This window comes from Chiloscyllium plagiosum, unplaced genomic scaffold (genome assembly GCF_037043375.1).
Source record: "Chiloscyllium plagiosum isolate Xiang-an unplaced genomic scaffold, Cpla_swu_hap1 HiC_scaffold_27, whole genome shotgun sequence".
Classification (NCBI taxonomy): Eukaryota; Metazoa; Chordata; class Chondrichthyes; order Orectolobiformes; family Hemiscylliidae; genus Chiloscyllium; species Chiloscyllium plagiosum.
The window spans coordinates 38,053,589-38,074,896 of record NW_028270165.1 but is presented as its reverse complement, the minus strand read 5'-3'; the positions used below and the strand labels follow the sequence as shown (position 1 = coordinate 38,074,896).

The window sequence follows — 21,308 nt, the reverse complement described above, 5'->3', positions numbered from 1 at the left end:
GGTCTGGGTGGGATGCTCTTCAGAGGGTCAGTGTGAACATGTTGGGCCAAATGGCCTGTTTCCACAGTGTTGGGGTTCTATGATTCCCCCAAAGTGTCTGCAGCCTGGCTTCCAGCTCCATCTCTCTGAGCCGAAGGTCCTCCAGCCTGTGTTTCCCTAGCTTCCAGCACCCAGAACCTCCCACCTTCTGCAAATCGAAAGACAAGTCCAACCCTGCCCTCTCCAATGTGTGTTGTGTAACTGCTTAATCATTTTTAGTGGGCCAGCAAAGGCTGATAGCCAAGTTCGGAAACCAGGAGGATGGCTTCAACCGCGACCTTGGGTCCATGTCACACACTCTCTTTCTCTCTCTCTCTCTCTCTCACACACACACACACTTTACCCAGCACGCTCTCTCTCATGAATGCACTCACACATTTGGGGTGAATTTGCATTTGCACAATTATATATTTGGAAATAGAGCCAGTCTGACTCAAGATTGGGATACAGACAGTCTCGAACCTCAGCTTTTATGCGTTGTTTGACGTGAGGTTCCTTATATAAAACATTAAGTTACCTGGAGAATCTGACTTAAAAGAGGTTCTGGAATGTTCAAATTAATGAACTGAAATCTGCAACCCATTTTAAAAGATGAAAGATTTAACAGCAATCTCGGTTTCTTCAATATATCATTTATGTTACATGACACGAAAGGTTTTTGCTATATATTCTGTGTCTTATGATCCTACTCCACAGCTACCTGATGAAGGAGTAGCGCTCCAAAACCTAATTCTTCCAAATAGACTTGTTGGACTATATCCTGGTGTTAGTGAGATTTTTAAACTTTGTTTCCAGTGAATACAGCCCACACCCTCCACTGTTGCCAGTAAACTTTGCAATGCCAATGAAACAATTAACCTGCAGTCCTGAAAAACATACAATTTCTTCCAATACTAGCTACTCATTCACTGCTCCTTCTGAGATACGACACTGAAAACTTAGTGCTGGAGACTGAAAGAAATGAGTAGCTTTAAATCAAAAACCTGTTGGATCTCGCAGCTTTCAATGAGTGTCTAAGCCTGGTGGTAAGTTCAGGTAACCTCTACTGCGACCCAATATTGTTACAGCTTCAGATCTCCCCAGCAAAACGATGTAGAAAAAGTAGCTTTAAAAAAAAGCTCAAGCTCAAAGTGCATACACTCACCCCACTCCTCCCGCCCCATTTTCTTTACTATTGATCAGCTCAGTTGTCCCTTTGTAACTGGATCCCTGGTACAGCCGGGTAAAGCATGCAGCTGGGACGACTGAGTGAACCCTTTCCCACAACAGCAGTCTCCTTCCCGAAAAAGGACATGAGTGAATCAGATGGGGGGGTTTTACCCAGGAAATGGTTTCATCCTTAGATTATGAAGTCCAGATTACTGACGGAATTCCAATTCTGCCATCTGCCGCGGCAGGATTCAAACCTGGGATTCCCAAGAGCTGGCTTAATAGGGTCACTCGGCCATCGCTCCTTCAATCCCCCTGCGATGGCACGTGACCTCACTGGTGCCTCCGCAGGTGGGAGGAGCAGGTGAAGCCCTTCCGGCACATACAGCAGGTGAATGGCCTCTCTCCGGTGTGGAGCCGCTGGTGGGTCAGCAGTGCAACTGACTGAGTAAAACCCCTCCCGCACATGGGGACTGTGAATGGCTTCTCTCCCTTGTGGACCTACTCGTGCGTCTGCAGTTGGCTGATCCGACTGAAGCCCTTCCTGCACACTGAGCAGGTGAATGGCCTCTCCCCGGTGTGAATGCATCTGTGGGTTTCCAGCAGGGATGGGGAGGGGAATCCATTCCCACAGTCCCCACATTTCCACGGTTTCCCCATTGGGGGAACTTTCCTTGTGTTGCTCTGGGTTTGAAATTACAAACAGAACGGGGACATAGTCTGTCCCACCGTGAGGGATGTGATTTTGATTCCCCCAAGCTGAGTAACTGGTTTGGAGCACTTTTCACAGTCAGCGCACTGAATCTCCCTCACTCGGTGTCTCAGTATTCTTCCTGCGGCACCAGTGTCCAAATTCTTTGAAGCAACCAAAAGGAAACATTTCTTCTTGATTGGAATGGCTGCTGATATTCAAGTCCCAATGAATCAAGTGGCTCTGTCAGAAGTTGATTGATCATTTGCTTTCAGATTTCTTTCTGCAGATCTTCCTGCAAAAAAAATCACAAAATAAGTGATCACGGTCAGTACGTTAAATGAACATAAAAAAGGTGGCGATTTCTGTAGATTGCCAGATGCCTGCTGATCACATATTACCCAGCACACAGAAACCTGAAAACACTTATGCAACCAGATAGCCTTAAGTGTGTTTGGAGGAAAACTTCATTTAGGCGACAATAACGTGGGATAAACTGCCTGAAAAGGTGTTGGAAATGGAGCTGAATCAAGGATATGAAAATGAAATGTCAAGGCTGCTTGAGAAAAGAAAGCCAGTAAAGTTACTGAATTACTTCCTGCTGTCGGATTAGATAAAAAAAAATGACAAAAAAAGGACGTGACCCCATTACTACACGAGAAGGTGAATAATAATTGCAAAGAAACTTTCACAACAGCCAACAATATCATATGTACACCAAATGCAGCAACATACGCCTACATTTTATATCAATGTGCCAATCCCTTAAATGCTGCTCAGTTCCCTGAGAAACTAGCCTTTTAATTGTGAACATGAAGAAAGAAGCAATCCTTTTCTAGGGAGCAAACTGTAAACGTGCCAAACTGAGGGAATACACAAGGAAAGTACCCTTAAGAGAAAAAAAAGTAGCTGAGCACCTTTGGACACTCTGCTCCCTCCCTGGATTCACTCCAGTTGCTACAAGTGAACAGTGTTTCATCCACCCCCATCTCCCCCTCCCACTCCCTGTCTCACTCCTGGAGGATGGGGAATGGAAAGCGGGAGACATTGCTTTGCTCCCAGATGTTGCCCAGAGGGAGAGAATTTCACTCTGAAACTAACAGGGATGACGTCAACAATGGAGGGCGTGCCGGACAGCTGCCCTGCAGTTGAGGCACGTGTGGAGGGGAGGACACTTTGCAAACTCCCACTCTCCTCCAAGTCAAGCAGTTTGAGTTCAAGCAAAGCAATGGCTTTAAGTTTATGTTAGAAAACCTCCTCTGTGCCATGGGAACGCTTCTACCATGGGAAATTCAGGGTTACAGATTCATAATAACAGGAGGAGTAGGCCATTTAGATCAAATCCTCCAACTCTGGCAACATCGTTGTAAGTCTTTTCTGAACTCTTTCCAGTTTCACACCATCTTTCCGATAGGAAGCAGACCAAAATTACATGCAATATCCCAAAAGTGGCCAGACCAATGTTCTGTACAGTGGTAACATGAGCTCTCAATGACTTTACTCGATACTCTGAACAATAAAGCAAAGCATAACAAACGCCTACTTCACCATCCTATCTGTATGCGATTCTACTTTTAAGGAGCTATCAACCTGCACTCCAAGGTCTCTTTGTTCAGCAACACTCCCGAGGACCTTACCATTAAGTGTAAAAGACCTATTCTGATTTGCTTTTCCAAAATGCAGCACCCCACATTTATCTAAATTAACCTCAATCTGCCACTCAGCTCATTGGCTCATCTGATCAAAATCCCGTTGTAATCTGAGGTAATCTTCTTTGCATTCACTACACCTCCAATTTTGTCATCTACAAACTCGGTAACTATACCTCCAATGTTTAGATCCAAATCATTTGTATAAATGACAAAAGGTAGTGGACCCAGCACCGATCCTTATTACACACAACTGGTCACAGGCCTCCAGTTTGAAAAGCAACCCTCCATCACCACCCTCTGTCTTCTGCCTTCGAGCCAGTTCTGTATCCACGTGGCTAGTTCTCCCTGTATTCCATGAGATCATACGTCTCCCATGAGGAACCTTGTTGAATGCCTTCCTGAAGTTAATATAGATCACGTCCACCGCTCTGCCTTCATCAATCCACTTTCTTACTTAGTCATAGAGATGTAGAGCAGGGAAACAGACCCTTCGGTCCAACCCGTCTATGCCGACCTGATATCCCAACCCAATCTAGCCCCACCTGCCAGCACCCAGCACATATTCCTCCAAATCCTTCCTATTCATATGCCCATCCAAATGCTTCTTAAATGTTGCAATTGTACCAACCTCCACCACTTCCTATGGCAGCTCATTCCATACATGTACCACCCTCTGCGTGAAAAAGTTGCCCCTTAGATCCCTTTTATATCTTTCCTCTCTCATCCTAAACCTATGCCCTCTAGTCCTGGACTCCACCACCCCAGGGAAAAGACTTTGTCTATTTATCCTATCCATGCCCCTCATAATTATGTAAACCTTTATAAGGTCACCCCTCAGCCTCCGACGCTCCAGGGAAAACAACCCTAGCCTGTTCAGCCTCTCCCCATAGCTCAAATCCTCCAACCCCAGCAAGATCCTTGTAAATCTTTTCTGAATCCTTTCACGTTTCACACCATCTTTCCGATAGGAAGGAGACCAGAATTGCACGCAATATTCCAACAGTGGCCTAACCAATGTCCTGTACAGCTGCAGCATGACCTCCCAACTCCTGTACTCAATACTCTGACCAATAAAGGAAAGCATACCAAACACCTTCTTCACTATCCTATATACCTTTGACTCCACTTTCAAGGAGCTCGGAACCTGCACTCTAAGGTCTCTTTGTTCAGTAACACTCTCTATGACCGAACCATTAAGTGTATAAGTTCTGCTAAGATTTGCTTTCCCAAAATGCAGCACCTCGCATTTATCTGAATCAAACTCCTTCTTCAATCAACTCAATCAAGTTTGTGAGACATGATTTCCCACGGACAAAGCCATGCTGACTATCGCTAATCAATTCTTGCTTTTCCAAATGCATGTAAATCCTATCTCCCAGGATTCTCTCCAACAACTTGTCACCCACGGATGTTAGGCTTACTGGTCTTGCATTCCCTGGCTTTTCCTTACCACTTTCTTAAATAGTGGCACCACATTAGCCACCCTCCAGTCCTCCGGCACCTCACCTGTGACTATCGATGATACAAATATCTCAGCAGGATGTCCAGCAATGGTTTCCCTAGCTTCCCACAGAGTTCTAGGGTACACTTGATCAGGTCCTGGGATGTATCCACTTTTATGCATTTCAAGACATCCTCCTCTGTAATGTGGACATTTTCCAACACGTCACCATCTATTTCCCCACAGTCTATATCTTCCATGCCCTTCTCCACGGTAAACACTGATGCAAAATATTCGTTCAGCATCTCCTCCATCTACTGCAGCTCCACACATAAGCCGCCTTGCTGATCTTTGAGGGGCCCTATTCTCTCCCTTTTTACCTTTTGTCCTTAATGTCTTTTTAAAAACAGTTTGGATTCTCCTTAACTCTATTTGCCAAACCTATCTCATGCCCCCTTTATGCCCTCATGATTTCTCTCTTAAGTATGCTCGTACTGCCTTTACACTCTTAGGATTCACTTGATCTCTCTGTCTATACCTGACATATGCTTCCTTGTTTTTCTTTACCAAAATCTCATTTTCTCCAGTCATCCAGCATTCCCTACACCTACTAGCCTTTCTTTTCACCCTAACTGGAATATTCTGTGTCTGGACTCTTGTTATCTCATATCTGAAGGCTTCCCATTTTCCAGCAACCTGCGAACATCTGCCCCCAATCAGCTTTTGAAAGATCTTGCCGAATACCTGAATCTTCCTCCAATTTGGAACTACAACCTTTAGATCTGATATATTATTTTCAATCACTATTTTAATGTTAATAGGATTGGGGTTGTTGGCCCTTATGTTTTACACCCTCTCCAGTAGGTACATCCACATTGTGAATTAGAAAATTTCCTTGTACACACTTAACAAATTCTTCTATTTGGCAGATAGGTAAATGGGCAGGAGTTATACCTTGGTTCCACTCTTCCTTCATTCCCATCAACCCTACCCCCATTCCCACCCCAATAGTCCAACGGCACTTTCCCCTGCAACTACCGAATGTGTGACACCAGCCCATTTACCTATTCCCTCCTCACTATCCAAGGGCCCAAACTTACCTTCCAGGTGAAGCGGCACTTTACCCGCACTACCCACAACCCAGTCTACTGCATTTGCTGCTCACAATGTGGTCTCGTCTACATTGGGTGACTGCTTCACAGAACATCTACGTTCTGTCCGCAAAAAAGACCATGAGCTTCCAGTTGCCTGCCAATTCCACACCCCACCCTGTTCGCTGGCCAACATCTCTGTCTCAGGTTTGCTGTAGTGTCCCAGCGAAGCTCAGCACCAGCAGAACGAAGAGCACCGAATATTACACTTGGGGAGCATACATCCCTCTGGTCCCAATATCGAATTCAATAATTCTAGGGCCTGAAATCCATAGTGTCCTCGTCCCTTCCACACACACCAAGCCTTGTTATCACATAGTCTGTCATTACACGCTACCTATTCTTAGCCACGAACAGTCTTCATTCACCCTCCCACGCAGATCGTTATCAACTCCCTTTCCTGTCCAACAGTTCTTCCCTCGCTTTGGGCTCTGTCCTGGTCTATCATTTCCTGCGTCCGCCTTCCTCCCACAATATCTCCTGCATATAAACCGACAATTTCCCAATCACCATCAGTTCTTTTTATTGTTTCTGATATACAGCATCCACAGTTCTTTCAGCTTTTTATTGAGAGAGAGTTGGAAATTGTTTCGAGAGACAGAGGGAGAGGGGGGAGAGACAGACCAGACATGAACTGTTGATGTCCGTTGTTACACATAACGTAAAATCATTGCAGTGCGATCACTTCCTTTAATCATGAATAGAGACCCGCAACTCTCTGCGAGCTTGTGGCGCAATGGTAGCGCGTCTGACTCACGTTTTCAAAACACGTCAGGCTCAGTGTTTCAAACCAAGGAAGGAGTGCATTTACTTCTTTCCGGAAACTTTCGATCACACACGTGAAGCTTTGCTATCAGTTTGATTTGTGAACAGTGTGTCAGGGCGGTGGTGTGCCCATTGTTTGGGTAAATGCTCAGCTCCCCGCAATGTGAGAAGTAAAACACAAACTGTTGATCACGCGATTTAAACACACAGCCGCTTTGTTTAGTTATACCGAGACTTCCACAACATAATCTAGAGATTCCCAGCTTTGTGTTTCAATCTATCAGGAGGTCCCAGCTCATCCTGTTATAGCAGAGTGACAGCGAGTTCAGATAGAAATGTTTCCCACCAACGGCCTCTCACTGGACACAGTTAAAATTATCTTTATTCAACAGGAGGAGCGGAAACTACAGTCTGACGGCCCCTCTCCAAATTAACGGTGAGCCTGAATTTTATAAACGGTGTCAGTAAAATCCAGTGGCGGACACTGATTTGGTTCAACCTTTTTTTTTCCCAAGTGTAATTCACCGAGAGGATGCTGCTGTGTGAAACCGCGTGGGGAATTACTGCAGGGCCTCCTGCACATGGGACACACCGCAACTGATGTGTTTCGCCTTCACCAGTTTATTCCTATCTCGGAGAAGAGACGTTTGATGATTCGGATCATAACAGGCCGACAGAGAACAGGAGAAGAGCACTCAGACCTTCACAAGCTTGTCACCACAGCTGGGTCATCGTGGCCAGTGTATCAGTACGGGATAGTAATCTGCATCTACTGACTGGAAGCACAGCAAATTGGAGTGCTGGTGGGACTATCACACAGGAGAAAACGGCTTCGACCTATCAACTGGAGTGGCTCCCAATGCGCAACTCCGCTCAACTCAACTGAATAACTGTAAACAAATTACTCCCTGATTCAAAGGAATACTCGGTTTTGAATCTGCATTGTGGCATGTACCTTCGAGAATGATGTCAAAACACCTTCATTGCTGTGATGGAGTATCCTGGTTGGCAGAAGATACCCGTTGTCAAATTTCCTACGTTCTGTTGGTCCAACTCCGATTTCACTCAGAATCACGAAATGTGTGACAGCGCAGACTGAGGCTACGCAGCCCACCTTAGCTCTGCTGGCTCAACACAATATGTAAATGATTGTCTCATTCTGTCGCCTTCTCCCTGTAAATCTGCACATTGTTACATTGAACGTGCCCACCGAATTCCCTTTTGTGTCCATTGAATCTGCCTCTTTGTCACTGTCAGACAGCGACTTACTGACCCCACTCCCTGTGCGAAAACGGTCTTCCTAATGTAAGTTTTACTTATTTTCCTGATGATTTTAAATCTCTGCCAAATCGTTCTCGATCCTTTCAGGCCTGGGAGCATTTTCACGGCATTATTTCCTCTGTCTAAAACCCTCATGACGTGGAAACTTCAATCAGACCAGCTTTCAGCCCTCTGTTCTCCAAAGAGAGCTGCCCCAAACTTTCCAATCTCCCTTCATTGCTGACATTCCTCAGGACGGTACCTGTTCAGCGCTGTCTGCAATCACTTCACTTCCCCGCTTCCTGAAGTGTCACCCTCAGAATTGAGCGTAATACAGGTAGAGGATTCATTCAGACTCGGATTGCGCGGGCGAAAAATCTGCAATACTTGTTTTCACTTTGAACAAGTGTTTCCCTTCGCCGTGTTCACTGCAATGGCAGCTCTGCGCCGTCCCTAATTCAGGCAGTCCGATCTTATTTAATTAAGCGGCTTTTTGAGAAAATTCATCAGGTATTTTTGCTCAGGTCAATTTAAGGAATGATGGTTCGCCTGGGATTGGAACCCGGGAATTCTCACACGGCTGCATATGCTCGAAGACCCAAAGCTAGAATCATATCCCAGACTAACGAGCCACCAGCCATGGGTGCAGCCACCTCCGGAAGCAGCTGAGACTTGCTCAGTACGAAATACATTGTGCATTGCTCCCAGAATTGCAAGTAGGGAAGCGTTTCAAGAACATCTGCTTCTCAATCTGTCTCCCTGCTCCCAGGACGCTGCTGTTTGTCCCGTCCCCAGGGACCGGGCTCTCTCCACTGGTGGATAATTGAACCATTTCGTTTCTACTTGCAAGCTGTGCTGGTGGAAGGCAGAGCCCATTCACTCTTCTGCTCTCTCACACTATTACGTGAGGCAGGAGAAGTCAGTTACAGTCATGCGTAGGAAATGGGCAACTTTGAACTTGTTCCAAAGGTCCTGTTAACGGAGAGATAGAAAGATGCTGTGCTGTCGGGACAGAGAGAAATGGACTCCGGAGACTCTTCCCTCAGGGAAATTGATATGGGTACATTTTTGTGCAGCCTGCTTGGTGTTCAGAATTTGTCTTAACACAACAATCCTGCAGGAAGTCTTTTGTTACACCGTTGGTTTCTTTACTGCGGGCAATGGACTAAAACAGCAAGTCATGTGTTTCAACTTCACCGGTTCATTGCCATCTGAGAGCAGAGGTTTCACACGAGATCAGGACACACCGACAGAGAACAGGACAAGACAACTCAGAGCTCCACAAGGGTGCCAGCGCAACTGTGTAAATTTGACTTGTGGATCGATGTGATATATTGAGCTCAGATACCCGAAGTTTTGGGAAACAAATGACATGGCAAGGAAAAGAACAGAGCGCCGTTATACGGGAAAGCTACTAAAGACATTAAGTGAGTCGGAGAAAATGGTTTCGCTTCTGGGTTATGATCCCAGCATGCACCCGTTGTGCCATTCTCCTGCATTGCACGGTAGCTTTTCCAGAGAAGTATTCAGCTTTCCATCTGGCGTGCGACTTGCATGTTCGAGAATGACGTCAAAAGATCTTCACTGCTGTAGTGTCATGTGCTGTTGTGCAGACATGTCGCCGATGTGCAAATATAAACTCAGAGAACAATGTACACTAGAGACTCTGAGCCAGCTGAAACTTGCTCGGTGTGAAATACACTCCACATTGCTCCAAGAATTGCAAGCAGCAAAGTGTTTCCAGAACATCTGCTTGTCATGCTGTCCCCGGGGCGCTGATGTTTGTCTCATCCCCAGGAACTGTTCTATCTCCACTGGCGGATAATTAAACCAATTTGTTTCTACTTGTCCGCTTTTCTGGAGGGAGGGAAGAGTCAATTCGCTCTTCTGCTTTTTAACTTCCAATCCCTTGGGGTGAGAGGTATCACTTACACTTTGTGGGCGGCACGGTGGCACAGTGGTTAGCACTGCTGCCTCACAGCGCTAGAGACCTGGGTTAAATTCCCGCCTCAGGCGACTGACTGTGTGGAGTTTGCAGGTTCTCCCCGTGTCTGCGTGGGTTTCCTCCGGGTGCTCCGGTTTCTTCCCACAGTCCAAAGATGTGCAGGTCAGGTGAATTGGCCATGCTAAATTCCCCGTAGTGTTAGGTAAGGGGTAAATGTAGGGGTATGGGTGAGTTGGGCTTCGGCGGGTCAGTGTGGACTTGTTGGGCCGAAGGGCCTGTTTCCACACTGTAAGTAATCTAATGAGTGGGAAGTGAGTAACTTTGATTGTGAATTTCCTCCAAACGTCTGTTATCGGAGAGATAGAAAGATGCTGTGCTGGCGGGGCAGAGAGAAATGGACACCGAGGACTCTTCCCTCAAATAGATTCATATGAGTACATTGTTGTGCAGTCTGCTTGGTGTTCAAAATTCGTCTTCACGCAGCAATCTTACAGAAAATCTTTCGCAAAGTGGGCATCGCTTTCATCGCTGCGACCGCGCAGCAGTTAACATCTGAGCCCAAGTGTCCCAGATGAAGAGAATCCGAGTGAAACCTTCACTCACTGAGAGTCATCCCCACGGCCCTGAGCTGCGGGACTGCAGGCAGTCCAACACGGAAGGGACGGTTAAATGAACCATTGTCGCTCCCTCAGCCTCTCTGTCCCATAGACAGGCAGTGGGACGGCAGAAACACGTACCATCGTTCTCCCGCCGACAGAGGCGGTCCAGCCCATCGTGTCCACGGCGACTCTCTGCCACTTGTCTCTCTCTGAGGTGATTCACAATCAGTGATATCTGTCCGAATACTAAGGGACTGTGTCTGAATGGTGACACAGTTACTGACATGCTGATCATGTTGTCATTCACGTACGAACCGGCGTGGCGAATTACAGCAGGGAAGGTAGGAAACCACAAGGCATGCGTTTCAGCTTTATCAGCTGACACCAGAGTGACCAGTGACAAGCATTGCCCTCCTCAACATAGGGGACAGAGAACAGGAGAATACCCCGCAGACCTCCACGAGTGTGTCATCTCAACTGTGCACATTGGGCCAGTATATCAATGTGAAATATTTACGTCGAAGTTTTTTGGGAAGCAGATGAGAAGGCGAGGTGCACAACAAGCTGCTAAAGACAACATTGAGTGAATAGGAAAGATGGTTTCCCTTCTGGTTTATGCTCCCATCACGCACCGGCAGACATATCGCCCCAAGCAAATATTAACTCTGTCTAAATTGCCACATTCTGTTTTTACGAACCGTGATTTCACCCAGAAGCACAATTTACCTGCTCCCTCCTGAATATCCTTCCAGGCTCGAATATATCTTCCAGGTGAAGCAGCACTTCACCTGCACATTTGCCGCAACCTCGTCTCCTGCATTCGCTGCTCACAGTGTCGTGTCCCCAACCGAGCATGAAGTATAATCTGGATGACTGCTTCACAGAACACCTCGGTTCTGCCCGCAAAACACGGACCTGAGCTTCTGCTTTCCTGCCACTTTAACACGCCACCCTGTTCCCTGGCCAAAATCTCTGTCTCAGGCTTGCAGCAGTGCTCCAGCAAAGCTCAGCTCCAGATGGAAGAACAACGCCTCATATTCCACTTCAAAACCCTACAGCCCTCCGGTCTTCAAGATCGAGTTGCACGACTTTAGGGCCTGAAATCCCCCATGTCCTTGACCCCTACCACACACATACGAACCCCTTGTTATCACATAGTCTGCTACGACACACTACTTATTGTTCGCCACGAACGCTCTCCATTAACAGTTATTCACCCTCCCACACGGATCGTTATTCACTCCTTTGTCCCTCCTATTGTTCTCTCTCTGAGCTGGCGGGAAAGAGAGCAATGTACACTGGAGACTCTGAGCCAGCTGAAACTTGCTCAGTGTGAAATACATTCCACTTTGCTCCAAGAATTGCCAGCAGCAAAGAGTTTCCAGAACATCTGCTTGTCATTCACGTCGGAACCGGCGTGGCAAATTACTGCAGGGAAGGCACGAAACCACAAGGCATGCGTTTCAACTTTATCAGCTCATTGGCATCTCAGAGAAGTGGGTTTGCGGTTCAGTTCATAGGAAACCAACGAAGAACAGGAGAAGACTACTCAGACCTCCAAAAGCCGGTCACTTGAACGGTGTGAGTTTCGCCATACTATTTGGTATGATACGGGGCATTCAGTCAGGAAGTCTTTTGAAAGGCAAGATGCCGAACAGAGTCCCATCGCAAAGGCAAGTCGCTCAAGGAGACACTGAACAATAGCAGAGGATGGTTTCGATCCATCGACCTCTGGGTTATGGGCCAGCACGCTCCCGCGGCGCCACTCCGCTTGTACGCACAGCGCCGTTTTCCACAGGTCCCTTCAGCCTTTCGTCTGACGAGACTGTTGTCAAAGATCTCCACTGCTGTCGTCTTATATGGTGTTGCGCAGACGTATGGAGGCTGTGTAAATATAAACTTTTTCTAACTTCCCACATTCTGTTGGTCGAACTGTGATTTCACTCTGAATAGACGCCATGCGGCCCACCTTCGCTCTGCTGGGTCGACACAGTAAGTGAACGTGGGTCTCTATTCGTATTATTCTCTTGCCTTCTCCATGTAATTCTGCACATTGTTACTTTAAACATGACCACCGAATTCCCGTTTGCGTCTCATGAATCTGCCTCTATGTCAGTGTCAGTTAGGGATTTACTGACCCCAATCACTCCCTGTACGAAAGCGTTCTCCCTAATGTCACTTTTGGTTCTTTTCCTCATGACTTTAAATCTCCGCCGAATCGTTGCCGATCCTTTCAGGCGTGGAAGCATTTTGACTACATTACTTTCTCTGTCTCGACTTCGCGTAACTTGGAAAGCTTCAATGGGGCCAGATTTCAAACTTCGGATCTCCGAAGAGAGCTGTCCCAAATTTCCAATCCACCCTCATCGCTGACATCCCTCAAACACCGCAACACTCACGTCAACCTATTCAACGCTATCTCCAATCATTACACTTCGCTGCTTTCTGTCCCATTGGTTCTCCAGGGAGCCCAACCTCGTTGAACGAACGTACTTTTTGAGAAAATGGAAGAGGCACTTTTGCACAAGGCATAAAACGCGGGCTCGTCCGGGATTTGAACCCGGGACCTCTCGCAAACCTACGTCGACGAAGACCCAAAGCGAGAATCATACCCCTAGACCAACGAGCCAGACAACAAGCGCGCTTCAACCCCACCCCCCGCTCTACCTCTTGAACCAGCTGAGTCTTGCTCAGAGTGAAGTATAGTTGACATTGAACAGGCTGGGGCTGTTTTCTCTGCAACGTCGGAGGCTGAAGGGTGACTTTATGGAGGTTTACAAAATTATGAGGGGCATGGATAGGATAAATAGGCAAAGTCTTTTCCCTGGGGTCGGGGAGTCAAGAACTAGAGGGTGAGAGGGGAAAGATATAAAAGAGACCTAAGCGGCAACATTTTCACGCAGAGGGTAGTGCGTGCATGGAATGAGCTGCCAGAGAAAGTGGCGGAGGCTGGTACAATTGCAACATTTAAGTGGCGTTTGGATGGATATATGAATAGGAAGGATTTGGAGGTATATGGGCCGGGTGCTGCCAGGTGGAACTAGATTGGGGTGGGATATCTGGTCGGCATGGCCGGGTTGGACCGAAGGGTCTGTTTCCATGCTGTACATCTCTATGACTCTATGAACAGCTGCTTCTCATTCTGTCTCTCAGCTGCCGTTTGCCCGTCCCCAGGAACAGGGCCCTCTCTACTGGCAGAAAATTAAACCGTTTTCTTTCTAAACTTTTCTCTGACACCGGAGTGACCAGTAACAAGCATTACCCTCCTCAACATAGGGTACAGAGAACAGGAGAAGACCCCGCAGACCTCCACGAGTGTGTCATCTCAACTGTGCATTTTGGGCAGTGTGAAATATTTACGTCGAAGATTTTTGGAAAGCAGATGAGAAGGCGAGGTGCACAACAAGCTGCTAAAGACAACATTGAGTGAATAGGAAAGATGGTTTCCCTTCAGGGTTATGCTCCCATCACGCACCGGCAGACATATCGCCCACAAGCAAATATTAACTCTGTCTAAATTGCCACATTCTGTTTTTACGAACCGTGATTTCACTCAGAAGCACAATTTACCTGCTCCCTCCTGAATATCCTTCCAGGCTCGAACATATCTTCCAGGTGAAGCAGCACTTCACCTGCACATTTGCCGCAACCTCGTCTCCTGCATTCGCCGCTCATAGTGTCGTGTCCCCAACCGAGCATGAAGTATAATCTGGATGACTGCTTCGCAGAACACCTCGGTTCTGCCCGCAAAACACGGACCTGAGCTTCTGCTTTCCTGCCACTTTAACACGCCACCCTGATCCCTGGCCAAAATCTCTGTCTCAGGCTTGCAGCAGTGTTCCAGCAAAGCTCAGCTCCAGATGGAAGAACAACGCCTCATATTCCACTTCAAAACCCTACAGCCCTCCGGTCTTCAAGATCGAGTTGCACGACCTTAGGGCCTGAAATCCCCCATATCCTTGACCCCTACCACACACATACGAGCCCCTTGTTATCACATAGTCTGCTACGACACACTACTTATTGTTCGCCACGAACGCTCTCCATTAACAGTTATTCACCCTCCCACACGGATCGTTATTCACTCCTTTGTCCCTCCTATTGTTCTCTCTCTGAGCTGGCGGGAAAGAGAGCAATGTACACTGGAGACTCTGAGCCAGCTGAAACTTGCTCAGTGTGAAATACATTCCACTTTGCTCCAAGAATTGCAAGCAGCAAAGAGTTTCCAGAACATCTGCTTGTCATTCACGTCGGAACCGGCGTGGCGAATTACTGCAGGGAAGGCACGAAACCACAAGGCATGCGTTTCAACTTTATCAGCTCATTGGCATCTCAGAGAAGTGGTTTTGCGGTTCAGTTCATAGGAAACCAACGAAGAACAGGAGAAGACTACTCAGACCTCCAAAAGCCGGTCACTTGAACGGTGTGAGTTTCGCCATACTAAATGGTATGATACGGGGCATTCAGACAGTCAGGAAGTCTTTTGAAAGGCAAGATGCCGAACGGAGTCCCATCGCAAAGGCAAGTCGCTCAAGGAGACAGTGAACAATAGCAGAGGATGGTTTCGATCCATCGACCTTTGGGTCGTGGACCCAGCACGCTCCCGCTACGCCACTCTGCTGTTACGCACAGTGCCGTTTTCCACAGGTCCCTTTCGCCTTTCGTCTGACGAGACTCTTGTCAAAGATCTTCACTGCTGTCGTCTTATATGGTGTTGCGCAGACGTATGGAGGCTGATTAAATATTAACTTTTTCTAGGTTCCCACATTCTGTTGGTCGAACTGTGATTTTACTCTGAATAGATGCCATGCGGCCCAGCTTCGCTCTGCTGGGTCGACACCATTTCACTTGCCTGGTTTCTTCCCCATTCGTTCTCCAGGCAGCCCAACCTTGTTTCACGACGGTGCTTTCTGCGAAAATAAATGGGGCATTTTTGCACAAATGAAGTTTAGAGACTTGATCTTTTGGGAAGCGGATGAGAAGGCAAGGTGCAGAACAGAGCGCCGTTATACGGGAAAGCTGCTAAAGACGACGTTGAATGAATAGGGGAGAATGGTTTTTCTTTTGGGTTATGGTCCCAATACGCACGCGTTGTGCCATTCTCCTGCATTGCTCGGCAGTTTTTCCAGAGAAGTATTCAGCTTTTCATCTGGCGTGTGGCAGGCACGTTTGAGAATGACGTCAAAAGATCTTCACTGCTGTCATGTCATATCCTGTTGTGCAAAAATAAACTCTGTCTAAATTCCCACATTCTGTTTTTCGAACTGTGATTTCGCTCAGAATCACTAATTATCAAAACTCGCAATATTCAAACTTTAACAAAGTGCTCATAGAAATGATTAGTGAACACCTGAAAGAAATTCTTCCAAACTTACCTGGGGAATTTCGCTTTGAGGGGTCTTGAACTTTAAGTGGAAGGAAGTGAAGTTTGCCTCGAGGCTGCTTAATGTGGAGATGTGTTCTCCATGTAAACTGGTCGTAGTTGACCATCCCACTGCTTCCCGATGCGGGGCTGCCTGACCCCCAGGGAGGTTTACTTGTAGCAACTGGAGTGAATCCAGAGAGGGAGCAGATTCTGCAAAGGTGCTCAAATACTTTCTATCTCTCTTTTAGGTATTTTCCTTGTGTATTCCCTCAGTTTGGTACGTGTGCAGTTTGCACGCTGGAAAATGATTGCTTTTTTCCTCATGTTCACAATTAAAAGTGTAGTTTTTCATGGAACTGAATCGCATTGAAAGGATTGGCATATTGATATATATATATATATATGTACATTCATTTAGTTGAAGATTAGATTAGATTAGATTTGAATGAAGTTTTCCTCTACGGGAAAACTCCATGTACGGGAGAGGGGTCACTCAGTCAGCTGCACTGCTGACCCACCAGTGGGTCCACACCGGAGAGAGGCCGTTCACCTCAGCCTATCTGGCTGCATGAGGGATTTCAGGTTTCTGTGTGCTGGGTATTATCTGATCAGCAGGCATCTGGCAAACTACGGGAACTGCCACCTCTGTTATGTTCGTTTAAGTGTCCCGCCAATGATCACTTATTTTGTGATTTTTTTTTTGCAGGAAAACGTGCCGAAAGAAATCTGAAAACAAATGATACATCAACTTCTGTCAGAGCCACTTGATTCATTGGGACTTGAATATCAGTAGCCATTCCAATCAAGAAGACATGGTTGCTTTTGTTTGCTTGAGAGATTTTGGACACTGGTGTGGCAGGAAGAATACTGAGACACCGAGTGAGGGAGATTCAGTGCGCTGACTGTGAAAAGTGCTTCACACCATTTACTCAGCTTGGGGGAATCAAAGTCTCATCCCTCACAGTGGGGATAGACTATGTCCCCGTTCTGATTATAATTTCAAACCCAGATCAACACAAGGAAAGCTCCCCCAATGGGGAAACTGTGGAAATGTGGGGACTGAGGGAAAGGATTCCCTTCCCCATCCCTGCTGGAAACCCACAGACGTATTCACAGCGGGGAGAGGCCATTGACCTGCTCAGTGTGCTGGAAGGGCTTCAGTCGGATCAGCCATCTGGAGACGCACAAGTGAGAGAAGCCATTCACGTGTCCCACGTACGGGAGGGGGTTCACTCAGTCAGCTGCACTGCTGACCCACCAGTGGGTCCACACCGGAGAGAGGCCGTTCACCTGCTGTCAGTGCCGGAAGGGCTTCACCTGCTCCTCCCACCTGGGGAGGCACCAGCGCGTTCACGTGCCATCGCGGGGGGAGGGAAGGAGCGATGGCCGAGCGCCGCTAACAACCCCGCTCTGGGGACTCTCAGGTTCGAATCCCGTCGCGGCAGATGGCAGAATTGGGATTCGGTCAGTAATCTGAACTTCAGAATCTAAGGATGAAACCATTTTCAGAGGGCAAAAACCCATCTGATTCACTCATGTCCTTTTCAATGATGGAAACTGCCGTTGCGGGAAAGGATTCACTCAGTCGTCCCAGCTGCATGCTTTACCCGGCTGTACGAAGGATCCAGTTACAAAGGGACAACTCAACTGACCAATAATAAAGAAAGTGTGGTGGGGGGAGTGGGGGTGAGTGTGTGCACTTTGAGCTTGAGGTGCTTTTTATTTAAGAAAAGCTACTTTTTGTACGCCTTGTGATGTGGAGATCTGAAGCTGTAACAAAGTTGGGTCACAGTAAAGGTTACCTGAACTTACTGTCAGGCTTAAACTCTCGCTGAAAGCTGTGAGATCCAACAGCTTCTCATTTCTTTCAGCCACCAGCACCGAGTTTCCAGTGCCGGTCTCAGAAGGAGCAGTGAATGAGTAGCTAGTATTGTTCAAAATTGTAAATTTTTCAGGACTGCAGGTTTATTGTTTCATTGGCATTGCAAAGTTTCCTGGCAACAGTGGGAGGTGTGGGCTGTATTCACTGGAAACAAAGTTTTAAAATGACACAAACACCAGGGTAAAATCCAACAGGCTTATTTGGAAGCACTGGGTTTTGGAGCGCTGTTCCTTCATCAGGTAGCTGTTGAGTAGGATGGTAAGACACAGAATATATAGCAAAAGATTATCGTGTCATGCAACATTAATGATATATTGAAGAAACCTGTTAAGTCTTTCATCTTCTAAAATGGGTTGCAGATTTCGGTTCATTAATCTGTAAATCCCAGAACTCCTTTTTAGTAACATTCTCCAGGTAACTTAATGTTTTATAAAGGGAGGTGACACGTCAGGTCAGACAACGCATGAGAGCTGTGAGGTTAGAGTCTGTATGTATCCCAGTCTCGAGTCAGACGGGTTCTATTTCCAAATATATAATCCTGCAAATGCAATTCACCCCAAAGACTTCTATGTGTGAGTGCATGCAGGAGACAGAGCGTCTGTGTGTGTGCGTGTGCATGCTGGGTAAAGTGTGCGTGTGATGGAGTATAATTGTGTGAGAAGGTGTGTGCATGGATGTGAGTGTGAGGGGTGTCTCATTGTGTGTCTGAGAGAGAGCCTGTGTATCAGAGTGGGTCTGCACGACCGTGTGAGTACTTGAGTGTGTGTGTGTGTGTGAGAGAGAGAGAGAGAGAGAGAGAAAGAGAGAATTTGCGTGTGTATTGTGTAGCTGGGTCTCCTGTAGTGACTCATGGACCCAAGGTCTCAGCTAAGGTCATTCTCGTGTGTTCCAAACTTGTTATCAGCCTCTGCTCGGCCACTAGAAATTATTAAGCAGTTAAGCAGTTTCACAACACACACTGGAGAGGGCAAGGTGAAGGGCTTATGTCTGAAACGTTGATTCTCCTGCTCCTTGGATGCTGCCTGACCTGCTGTAATTTTTAAGAATCACATTCTCGACTCTGACCTCCAGCATCTGCAGTTCTCACTTTCTCCTCATGGGTGAGGTGGGGCTTGTCTTTTATTCACTCATTCACTCTTACAGCCTGTCCTTGGTTGTGGCCTAACTGTGCATATATCAATGCAAGTTTCAGAAAGATTTCTACAGCTTGTTTTTTTTTTCAAAAAAGAACATTCTTCCAGACTTTAACAACGTTTCTGAATATATGATTTTAGCTATTCTCAATTTTAAAAATCAGTCATTTCTCCCTGTTTCCCAGGTAGAATCGTCACCACCCATTCTCTCTTTCTCCTTAAAAGGGCTTGATACAGCGATCAAAGAGGGCTCAGGCACCAGAAAGGATGGGGCCGGTCGCTGGTGGGGGCGGAGAAGGGAGAGAAATGGAGAGGGGGACAGAGGTTGGGGGGGTAGAGAAGGACTGGGGTTCAGAGGGTTATGGGGGGAGAATGGGGATGCAGTGTGAGGGGAGAGAATTTGCAGGGGGTAGTGGGTGAGGAGAAAATGGACGGGGGTGGGGTGCAGAGTGTGAAGAGAGAGACAGCACAATCCTACCTTCCCCAGAACTGGTATCAGTGTCCCACAAACGAACCCACTCCTCCCACAGCAGACTTGGGGCAATCATTTCTCAATATACGCGTGGCTAAGGCAGTGGAATCATATCATCCCTACAGGCCATTCACACCGACCTTCCTAATAGCATCCCATCCAGACCCACTCGATTATGCTACAGCTCTGCAATTCCACACAGCTATTTCCTGATGAAGGGTTTTGCTGGAAACGTCAATTCTTCTGCTCCTCGCACACTGCCTGACCTGCTGGGATTTTCCAGCACACACTCTCGACCCTAATCTCCAACATCTGTAGCCGTCACTTTCGCCCTGTAGGGGGTGAATGTTCTCTGCCGAGTCTTTTGAATCTCTTCAAATCTTTCCTCCTCACCCTAAACCTGTACCCTCTAGTTTTGGAGTACCTCGACCCTGGGGTAAAGGCAGGAACGTTGAGCAGCCAGACAAAATACAACAGGAATAAAACGTCGAGGCACAGGGGAAAAAAAACATTTCGGAAAAAAAAATGGCGTTGGCATTTTTCTCTCGTATTCGCATTTGGACACTTGAAATTTGTCATGATCTGGAAGTGCCGGTGTTGGACTGGGGTGTACAAAGTTAAAAATCACACAACACCAGGTTACAGTCCAATCGGCTTGTTTAGAAACACTTAGCTTTCGGAGCGTGGCTCCTTCATCAGGTGGTTGTGGAGTATAAGATCAGAAGATCATAAATTCTGTGTTACCATGTTGTACTCCACAACCGCCTAATGAAGGAGCAGTGCTCCAAAATCCCGTGCTTCCAAATAAGCCTGTTGGACTATAACCAGGTGGTTTATGATTTTTAACTCTAAAATTTGTCAGTGAACACCAGCATCGTGACAGAGCATACTGAGCATGCTCCGCGGTGTCAGTAAGCACTACGCATGTCTGTCGGTGTCAGCAAAGTACTGCGCATACGCCTGGGTGTCCGCAGAAAAGGCGCACGAGCTCCGTTCCATGGACCAATGGAGAACCTTGGAGGACCCGAAGGAGGCTAGTCCTCCTGCCAATCAGAGTCGGCCATTGTCGAAATTAGGAAGTTGGACCGTGAGCTCTGAAACCGCTGATGCTGCCCTTTTGTCACTGAATGAAGATTAAACCTCACCCCAGACTATAAATTCCTTCCTCTGTCTAAAATTTGTGAGTATAATAGTGTTTTTGTCAACACGTTTTCCATTTTCTTTTCATTCTGGGGTTCAATTATTGATTTGTAGCAAATGAAAGGAAAGAGTGAATCGAGGGAGGGGACAGACTCTGGAAAAGTTGATCCAGGTCTGTGTCTCACTTTGCAAACGCAGTGCCACAATGTAAAGGTATAGCCTTTGATGTATGTAAAAAAAAAAGCAGAAAGGAGGTGCATTGTTTATGTAGTGATATGTTGAGATGTGGCGAAAGTGAGATGCTGGAGATCAGAGTTGAAAAGTGTGGCGCTGGCAAACCACAGCAGGTCAGGCAGCAACTGAGGAGGAGAGTCGACGTTTCGGGCACGAGCTCTTCATCAGGAAAGATGTGTGGATGGACAAAGGGGCTTCAGCGTCCTTCGAAACCAGCTACTGCCAGTTGTCAGACAGGTGCAGCAAGCAATGAGCAAAGCAAGTGATATATTAGCAAGAGGAATTGAGTTCAGAAGTGTGGATGTCTTTCAGCAGTTAGGCCGGTCATTGAATGTATTCAAGGCCGAGTTCATTTGACTTTGATGAACAAAGAAGTGGATGGTTTTGGGG

The 21,308-nt window shown here is 46.9% G+C and overlaps 1 protein-coding gene and 1 non-coding gene across 2 annotated transcripts in view; one reads left to right on the top strand and one right to left on the bottom strand.

The window, feature by feature from the left end:
• Positions 1-21,308, top strand: part of LOC148143647 (uncharacterized) — a 267,997-nt gene that overhangs the window by 139,543 nt on the left and 107,146 nt on the right. The window lies entirely within an intron of this gene.
• On the bottom strand, positions 13,232-13,321 carry trnap-ugg (transfer RNA proline (anticodon UGG)). Its single transcript is given in 2 exon segments — positions 13,232-13,267; positions 13,286-13,321. It is a non-coding gene; the product is annotated as a tRNA-Pro (tRNA).